Here is a 10,846-nt window from a genome sequence, read left to right on the forward strand (position 1 = left end):
AAAGGGAATAATAAAGCCATCTTTATTTATATGAAACATGATCATCTATGTAGAATATCATGTGAAATCAGCATAAAACTTCTATATCTAAAAAAAAATACAGATTGCAGGATACAAAATTAATTCACAAAAATCAATTACATTTCTCTATATTATCCACAAATACTTGGAAATTGAAAGTAAAATGCAATGCTATCTTCAATAGCATGAACGAGTATTAATTACTTATGAATAAATCTGAAAAAGATGGGCAAAACTTGTGCACTGAAAAGTAGGAAACATTGCTGAGAGAAAATTTTCGAGGCTTAAAAAAATCGAAAAATGTATTGTGACCATGTAATCAGTACAATATTATTAGGATTTTATTTATCTCAAAACTGGCCAATATGTTCAACATGAAAACAATCAAAATATAAGGAAGTATTTTTATTAAAATTGAAAATCTAATTTAAACTGCACATGAAAATTCAAACTACTTATAAATTTAATTTTGAAAAATAACAAAGTTGTACGTCCTAACACTTATTCAGTTCAAGACTGTTATAAAGCTGCAGTAATCCGGGCCATGTGGCTTTGGCATAAAGAAAAACAAACAGATTAATGAGACAGAATAAAAAGTTCAAAAATAGACCCAAATAATTTTTCAAAAAGTATAAAGACAATTTAGTGGAGAAATAATAGTCTCCAAAAAGTGTTGCTGAAAAGATTTTTCATTCATATTATATATTAAAAAAATTAAACCATCTAAAAATGGAATAAAAATTTATTATAGACTTAATGAAAAACGTAAAGTTACAGAGCTTCTAGGAGAAAATTACAAATTCTTTGTAATATAACACTGAGTTTGGCAAAGACTTCTTGGATGCAATATGAAAATCATATCACATTATTAAAAATAGTGAAGATTAGACCTCTTCAAAATTAAATATTTCTGCCCTTCCAAAGTTACCCTGAAGACAATAAAAGGACATGACATAAACTAAAAGAAAATATTTGCAAGTCAACTTCTGAAAAAGGACTTATACTAAGAATAAATTAAGGACTCTAAAACTAAAAAGTGTATAATACACACATATATACATGCATATATATATATATATATATATAGAGAGAGAGAGAGAGAGAGAGAGAGAGAGAGAGAGAGAGAGGTTTTCAAAAAGTTCATGGAAAGATTGACATTCTTTTAATTCAATTTTTCTATGAATTTTTGAAGTACCTTTATATATATATTTATAAAATACATAGTAATTACATTATATAATATAAAATAAATATATATATTATATAACAAATATATAACATATAATCAAAAGATGCTCAATATTCTTATTTATTAGAGAAATGAAAGTTCAAACCACAATAAGATACCACCATACACTTATTAAATGATTTAAATTAAAGTGATTGACCATACCAAACATTGTCAACATGTGAAGCAATGGGAAATCTCCTAGGCTGTTGGTGGAAAGATGAAATGGTAAAACTATGTTGCAAATGTTTGTCAGCTTAAAATTTTAAACAGCTATCATATGACCCAACTATCCTGCTCCCAGATAAGGGAAGTGGAAATATGGGAGGAGAAATGTAAGCATATATAATGCTTAAATGTTTCACATAAAATTTGTCTATGAATGTCCATAACAGCTTGATCTATAACAGGCAAAACTGGAGACATCTCAAATTTCTATTAGCAGTTGGATGGATGATGAACAATATTTGGTACATCTATATACAGTGGAATATTAACCAGGAATAAAATTTGATGAACTATTTATATATACAACATCATGGATAAATCTCAAAGTAATAATGTTAAGTGAAATAAATAAAAAAAAATAAGACAGACAATATAAAAAGAAAACATTCTGTATGATTCCACTTATGTGAATGCAAACTAATGTAGAGGGACAGATTAGTGGTTTCTAGGGCACGTTGGAGGGGATTAGTGGTTGCAATGGTGTTGCCATTTGTGGTGTAGGGAGGACAGGAGAAGAGGCCTGAGGAAACTTTTTGGAGTTTGATATGTGTTCATATATGTCAATTATACTGCAATAAATCTTAAGTCCACATACATTATTACTGTTTCCAAGATTCTGGTACAATACTCACAAATTGGGAATAACTGAAACTGGAGTGTGTGATTAATTTACTGAGGAGGTGATGGTTAAGCACAGTGCAGAATAAAATCAAGAGTAATTCTGAAATTTCTCGTTTTAGAGGCTACTAGTTTGGAGGATAAGTACATCAAAGGTATTAAGTTGAGAAATAGCCTGGAATGTTTGAAGGAAAGCAGAGTCTAATCTTGCCATTATAGCTTTGATATCAGGCAGAGTTCTGGAAAATCAAGTCAGAGAGAAATCAGGGGACATGGTCACTTAGGGTCTCACGGGCCTGATAAAGTGGTCATATTTCACTCTCTGATGATTAATAAACCACTGAAGAGGTGAGAGCAAGGAAGTGGCATGATAAAAATTTATGTTTGAAACTGAAAAGTCTGGCTGCAATATCGAGAACATATTCTGGGATCAGACCATTTAGAAGACTATTACAGAGTTAAAGTGGGTCTGAACTAAGCTTGAAGTAGTTGACGTGGTTACAAGTGTAATGTCAGGATACATTTTTGTGATAAAGGCAATAATATTATTTTGGTCTATAGGACATGCTGCATGACAAGTACACGTCACTAATTATATTAAGATTTTTGGACTGAACAACTAAATGAATGGTATTACCATTTACCGAGTTGCAGATGGTTAGAAAAAAGGAATGAAAGCTGGTGGGTAAAACAAGGATTTGGTAGCAGTCTCCAGGATGTCAATGTGACAAAATCAGTTGAATACACGTCTGGAGTTCAGAGAAGTTGGGGCTGAGGTGGATCGCAAATGGCATTTAAATTCATCAGATTTGGGCCAGCCCGGTGGCGCACTCGGTAGAGTGCAGTGCTCCCGCCGAGGGTTCGGATCCCATATAGAGACCGGTCCACTCACTGGTTGAGCGTGGTGCGGGTGTGACATGGAGGGTTGTGATCCTGTTGCCGGTCACGAAAAAAGACAAAAAGGAAAAAAAAAAAATTCATCAGATTTGAAAAAAACAACAAATAAATAAAGAAGCCAATGGAAGATAATAGGTCCTAGTTCTGAGCCCTAGAACACTACGTGATTTAGATCAGTCAGAAGGAATGAATACAGCAAAGGGTACTGAGAATAAGAAGTATAGGAAAGAAACCCGAAGAAAGTATAATCCTGAAAGCAAAGTCAATGAATTGTTAAGAAAAAAGGAAACGCAAAAAAAAAAAAAAAAGGAATAATCAATTGTAGTAAACGCACATATCCACTTTAGGCTTTTCTAGAAATAGATTCTCCATTTTAAGGTAATGGCACCCAAATACACATAAATATGAACATCAAATTAAGTCAATAATAATTAGAAGCAGAGGCATATGAGGCTTATTTCCATTCACTTTGGAGCAAGTCTAGATGTAGTATTGGATTTGGTTTCTGCCCCAACCCAGATGTACTTAGCCATACTACACTCTCTACCCTTCTTTCCTCCTCAACTTCCTTCTTGACAGTCCTGGGCAGTCTGTTTTTTTACAAGATGAAAGAGCCCAGCCCTAGGAAAGGCTCTTATTAATTCCTCAGTAGAACAGTCTAGGCTGCTGCCATTGCAACCAGCACTGCCAAAAAACAAAAGCCCTCATAAAAATCTCCCTTTTTGAATCTCATTTCCTCATTCCCTTCACTTCCCTAGGATCGCACTACCCATCTCCACAAGTGTTACCATTTAAACTCTTGCCTTAAGCTCTTGTATTCTTGATGAGCTAAGCTAAGAAAACTGAAGAGGAATTGTGAGTCCTTTCCCCACCCCCACATGTGTACGCCACCAAAATGCAATGTTAAAATACCACCTTGACCCTACTCATGCCTGAGGTCTGAGAAGTTGCCACCTGCTGCTGCTTCTTCATTTTTGTTATATCAGTGTAAATAGCAAACTATGTGATTATATATCCTCATTGTTTGGCTACATCTTGTCCAGCATAGCTACTTGAAAGAAAAACCCGCAAGTCAGGAAGCTTGAACTAAAAAGCACATTCTCCTGGTGCAAGGGTAAAGGTTCAGAGAAATCTGGGAAGCGTGAAACTTGGATTGTTCTACTTTTCCTTATCATGCCAGAGTGTGACATCTTAGTTCTGAATTCTTCATAATATACAGTGTGCCTGGACATCCCTATAATAACTGGCCCAGCTTGCTTATGACATGGCTGCAAATCTTATTCCAGATATATGTTTACCATTTCTGGTTTTCTTTTTCATTTAGTCTTCTCTTTGGCTTATGAACTCTCAGATTTCCTGCTTAAAAACGTGAACTTAAGCCTGAACCCCAGAGGATATAGAACATATTGAATTGTACATGAATGATGCTTTCTGGAATATTCTAAAAATGAGGCCATGAATATAAAACTTATTAATCTTGAATTATGTCTGTAAAAGAGAGAAAAGTGACTCATGCTACTTTTGAAAGCACAGACATAATTTTAATGCTGTGATCACCTTTAAGAAACAAAGAACAATATTAGTATAACCTGTCACACAATAACTTTATTTTTTTCATAACATGTACAATCAATAAAGGATTAAATTTCATTTTCTAAGTCATACCTTGGATTTGTTCTGCCTTAAGAGATCCTTGAATTTTTGAGAACACGATTGTATCATAGCGCCAGAAAATTTTATATTAGGGTTTATAACACAGAGTAATGAGAAAAACATAGACTAGTTCAAGTATATTAAAATCAACCCAGCATGGCTGATAACACTATTTCAATCTGTGTGACTTATCTAAAGCTTGTAATTTAACCTTTTTCAGGACAATATACCACTGCAATATTCATTTATAGAATATTAGCATTTAGTTAGTAGCAGTGAAGTAGATTTATGACATAGAAAATACCCCAACTGATGACAAATAATAAAAAAGGAGATTAGATATAGGTAGTTAAATTTTATGAAGTTTTTCATTTGAAACCTTGGATTGATTTTAGAAAATATTAAAAAGGAGAGTAAAGACTCTATAACTTTCAGGTTTTAGTTTAAAAAGAAGGCATGCTTTCTTTTTTATTAAAATAAAATCTGGCAGACTTGGCTATACGTTTATTAAACCTTGGACCCTAAAAATCAAATTATATATATATATATATATATATATATACACATACATACATATATATATATACACATACATACATATATATATACACACATACATACATATATATATATACACATACATACATATATATATATATATAATGAAGAATTTAATTAATACAAAATGAAGAATTTAATTAATATCTGAGTTTTCTATGTTCTTAATGCCATAAAGTAGTTTGAATGCAACTGACTGTGAGTTAAGAGTAAGCTTTGATATGTAAGGAATATAGTGTGGCAAGAAAAAACAGCAAGTGGAAACAGAATAAAAATGTAATTAACTCAGCATACCTCCCTTTCTTATTCCATATGAATGTTGATAATATGCAGTGTTTTTATTACATTTCTTTAAAATATTATTTTGAAATAGTTATAGATTCACGTGCAATTGTAATAAATAAAACAGAGAGTACCCATATACCCTAAACCCAGGTTCCCCAATGGTAATATATTGCAGAACAGTATCACAACCAGGAAATTGACATTGATAAAATCTACCTAACGTATTCAGATTTCACTAATTTTATATATAATCATTTGTGTGTGAGTGTGTAATTTAGCTATATTCTTTTTATTCCACGTGTAGTTTTTTGTATACACCACCACAGTCAAGATACAGAGCAGTTCTATCACAAATATCCTTCATGCTACTATTTTACAGTCACTCATCTCCTTTACTGTTCCCACCCCAACCCTGGAAACCACTAATCTTCTCTTCATCTCTATAATTTTGTCATTTCTAGGCTGCTATATAAATGGAATTATACTGCAAGTAACCTTTTGAGATTTTTTTTTTTTTCACTCATTGTCACTCACTTTTATCAATCCAAGTTGTGTGGCTCAGTAGTTTGTTCCCTCATGTTGCTGAAGTATTCCATGGTATAAATGTATCACAGTTTGTTTAACCATTCACCTGCTGATGGACATTTTGGTTGTTTCCAGTTTGGGGCTATTATAAATAAAGCTGCTGTGAACATTTATGCACAGTTGTCTGTTTGAACATAAGTTGTCATTACCTGGGATAAATTTCCAAGAGTGCAACTGCTGGGTCTTACGGTAAGCACATATTTACTTTTGTATGAAACAATTATATTCTTTTTCAGTGTAGCTGTACAAATTTACCTTCCCACCAGCAATTGATGAGTGATCAGATTTCTCCACATTATTGCCAGAGTTTGATGTTATCACCATTTTCAAATTTTAGCCGTTCTGATAGGTATGTAGTGATATCTCATTGTAATTTCAATTTGTATTGCTCTGATGGGTAAGTAATGATGTTGAACGTCTTTCTATGTGCTAATATATCACCCATATATCCTTTTCAGTGAAATGTCACTTCATATTTTTGCCCATTTTCTAATTGGATTGTTTACTTTTTAATTGTTGCATTTGAGAGTTTGTAATATGTTGTACATACAAATTCCTTGTCAGATATGTGTTTGAAATTATTGTCTCCCTGCTTTGTCCCAGAAGATCTATATTTTTCTATAAGTTTAATCATACTTAACATTATTTCTTTCAGTTGGACTCATCTAACTCCTATCTCTCCTAAGCAACAAGACCTCCCCCAACCTGAGCCCTGGCCCACTGGCAAGCATAAATAAATGATTGTGCACTGTGTGATGATACCATTAGGTGAGAATTTTGGTTCATGCAGTTGGCTGCTGTAGAGGTTGCATCCAAAACCCACAACCCTGGCATCCAAAGTTAGGCAGCTATGGTGGCTTGTGGCATCAGCTGTCTTCCTTACACAACACTAGGTGAATACTGTAGTCAGGCATGCTGCTAGCAAAGACCAACTGGGTGTCATTGTGTCCGTCCAGTCCATTCAGCCAGGATGCTTTGCCTGCCAGGAAGCTTGTGCTTTTCTTTGATTTCCTGTACTCTGGCAGAGGCCAGTTGCTAATCAGGCTCTCTGTCTGCAGAGAGGATGTACAGGTAGGAGTTGTCAAAGAACAGGGCACAGATATCTCTAAAGCTAAGCAAGGCCAAGTTTGCTATCTCAGGAGTCTTGATGACCCTGAGAATATCCTAACTGTCAAAGTCCCACTGGTAGAGACCTAGTATTGAACTACAGACAATGTATTTGCTGTCAGAATGAAGTCTTTGCTGCAGGTAGATACTTCTATCCTCAGAGACAGACAATGTCTTAAAGCACTTACAGTTGATTTCTCTCCTAATTGGCCAAATCTTGATCTCATATTTGTCTGCATTTAAGAGGATATAGTCTCCAGGGCTGTGCAAGAGAGACTTGACTTTGCACTTCTGCACAACTAACTACCTTGGTAACCCATTCCATATGCCCAGTAAGTGTGTTCGGCATGTCCCAGCAGATAAAGCCCATACTTTCACAATGAAGTCTTCAGAGCCACTCACCAAAATATCCAGTTCATCATTTTCGTCCACAATAAATGCTGGTCCCTGTGTCCCTCCAGAAGTGTTGGGTTCTGGATCTGGAACTCCTTTCTCTGGAGGCCACAGTGTTTTCAAAGGAGACTGTCACAAGCTTCTACTCATCAAAATTTACTACTGCACAAATGTGGGTCTGGATGCCATAAATGCAGTGTACTGTGCGTACACCCCACAGTTTTGCAGACAAGTCATCTGACCCTATACAGAGAAGTCCATCTCTATGGTAGAATGCATACACTCTGGCACTATGTCCAATTAATGAAGAGGTCTGAAAGGCTTCATGGTTCTCCAGTTGCTTTATTCTCAAAATAGCCTTCAAGTAAACCTCCTTCCAGTGCAAAGCATCCTGAGCAGAATCATCTGTCTGCCAGCTTAAATTTTTACACACAGCCTGCCACACCTCTGTACAGGCACTCACTACCTTATTCTGCTGTTTAGAGACAAGGTAGCACATGAGTAAAATCTGAGGATCCAGCCACTTTAACAAATAAAAACTGAGCTCCAGGGGAAGGAGTTTGAGGAAGTCCTGCTTGAGGAGAGTCTCCAAGTTGTTGACGAGATGCCTGGGCTGGACTGCCCCACTCAGACTGAACAGGTGATCCTGAGTTTCATTTTTTTTTTTTTTGTCTTTTTCGTGACCGGTAAGGGGATCGCAACCCTTGGTGTGGTGTCGCCCACACTGTGCCCCGCCAGTGAGCACATTCCTATATAGGATCCGAACCTGTGGCCGGAGCATCGCTGCGCTCCCAGCGCCGCACTCTCCCGAGTGCACCACGGGGTCGGCCCCTGAGTTTCATTTTTTTTTTTTTTGTCTTTTTCGTGACCGGTAAGGGGATCGCAACCCTTGGTGTGGTGTCGCCCACACTGTGCCCCGCCAGTGAGCACATTCCTATATAGGATCCGAACCTGTGGCCGGAGCATCGCTGCGCTCCCAGCGCCGCACTCTCCCGAGTGCACCACGGGGTCGGCCCCTGAGTTTCATTTTTCTGCAAGTTCATCAGAGAAAGAAATGCAACAAAATGTTATCAAGCCATGTCTCAAAGTCCTTTCTCTATGTAAGTTTATGGAAAAATTTACCTGAGTGAGTGTCCCTGGGCTGGGACCTCACACTGGGCTCACACCAACTAGGTGCACTAGGGCCACCAGATCCTCCCTCCCAGCAGCGGGGTCCACTCAGCAGCCATGGCATGTGGACCTGCGGCTGCCGCTCAAAGTCCACAGCCTCACAGGAGCTGTTGTCTCTACTTTTGTTCTACTTATAGGGTTATCCTTTAAAGATTTGTTTTAATGCCATTTAGTTTCAGAAGGAAGTAGAGATAATTTCACATGTTTAACTTAACATGTTTAAAACATGAAAGTGCCAAAGCGTTGTTGCACAAAGCTTGTGTGTGTCACATTTTTACAATGGAACTGATTATATTCTACTCTGCAGTAATGGGACAAGTATACTTGTTTATATTCTTTGTTCTATTGCTGGCCTTCTGTAGAAAAAAACTATATCTAATTATTCTACAATCTCTTAAAGAGATTAGCAGAGGAGTTTTCCCAAGATAGGCTACTGAGAGGTCTGGTGCTGGTCTCCTCCCCATAAAAAGAGACTGAAACAACAGACAACAAATATATTTTGACTAGAATGACTGAGGAAATATGCTGCAGAGCACCAGGAGGGTGACAAAATTCTTGTGAAGCATGGAAGAAGGAAACACACCATAGAGAACAGAGCAGGGTATCCAGCCTCAACCCTGTCACAGGGACTGGCCAGGAATCTGGCATAGAGAAGGTAAGCTGGAAAAGACCCCAGCTGCTCCCACCACCACCACGACCAACACCACAAACACCAGCGATCCCCACCTTAGGAGAGTCCTCCAGTCTTTTCAGGACACAAGACCTGTTGGACAGTAGCTAGGAATAAATGTAGCTGCAGTCTCATAGTGAAAGCTGAAGGAGATTAAAATCCCTCCTGCCCTGAGCAGCTGAGATGCAGCACCATCTGGGAACCAATATCAGAGTGGTAGTGTACCCTTACCTGGACCAAGGGAGACCAACTCCCTTTGTTTGGAGGCCCTGCCTACATTCTACTACACTCACAAAGTTTCTGATGGAACTGAGGCCCAGGCTGCACTCACAAAGTTGCTGATGGAACTGAGGCCCAGGCTGCCTAGAGCCTAGGACAAAAAGACTGAGACACCAGCATCTGAACCCATGCAGTACCCCCTCCACTCTCCAGGCAAGCTGGCAGTCTTGCTGAGTTGAAAATTTTCAAAGGTATATGGCCCAGTCCTGTACAGCCTGCAGGGGTTGAACCCACAAGTGCCTGCAAGGCCCATAACTAACCTGGCAGTCGCCCTGTCTTCCCCAACAACCATCCACATGTTTAAACTGGCACTGGCAAGATCACTACACCAGCTGATTACAGCCTACACACAATAAAGGGACTGAGACCCTGGCATTGAGCCTACGCAGCCCTCCCTTTCCGCCAACCCTATGTGGTCAGGCTGATCACCTGAGCAGGGAAGCAGCTAGTAAGTTGTTCATCCCCACATTTGCATTTACCACTCCCGCACAACTGATGGTTCTGCTGAGTCCATGGATACCTATACCTACAGCCCGACCAGCAGTGGTCTGTTCTCCCTCACAGCCCTCCATAGCTCTAGGGAGTACCTGGGTCGTGCAGCATCTGTGTAGACTTGCTCTAGACTCAGCAGCTGATCTATTGGCCCTCTATAGAGCTGCTAGGACCTACTGCAACAGTATACACCTGCCAGGACCTACTGCAATGCCATACACCTGCTCAACAGCAGACCAGGCAGGGGCTTTGACACCCCAAGGCAGGCCCCTGCAGAGCCACTGACCTTGATTACATCCTTGCAGGCTTGCATCAGGCTCAACAGCTGATAGGATGGCGAAATTCAGAGCTGCCAGACCCCGCAACAGCTGTGTAAACCTACTCCCAAACCAACAGCTGATTCAATAGCAGCATTTTCTCCCTACAGTACGCCTCTAGAAAGCAACTGGGTCCTACAGCATTCACAGAGGGTTGCTCTGGGCTCAACAGCTGAGCCAGTGACCCTCTACAGAGCTGTCAGGACCTGATGCAACAGTATACAGCTGCTCACTGACCAACAGTGGATCATCACCCCAACAAAAAACAAACCCCAACAATAAACTGCGTAGGACCCCACTGCCTAGGCAACAAAGGTGCCCACAAACAACTCGAGGATTGAATAT

The 10,846-nt window shown here is 38.6% G+C and overlaps 1 pseudogene; it reads right to left on the reverse strand.

The window, feature by feature from the left end:
• Window positions 1-6,939: 6,939 nt before the first annotated feature.
• On the reverse strand, window positions 6,940-10,264 carry LOC103585867 (annotated as a pseudogene).
• Between the last annotated feature and the right edge of the window lie 582 nt (window positions 10,265-10,846).

Source organism: Galeopterus variegatus, unplaced genomic scaffold (assembly GCF_000696425.1).
Source record: "Galeopterus variegatus unplaced genomic scaffold, G_variegatus-3.0.2 Scaffold281, whole genome shotgun sequence".
Lineage (NCBI taxonomy): Eukaryota > Metazoa > Chordata > Mammalia > Dermoptera > Cynocephalidae > Galeopterus > Galeopterus variegatus.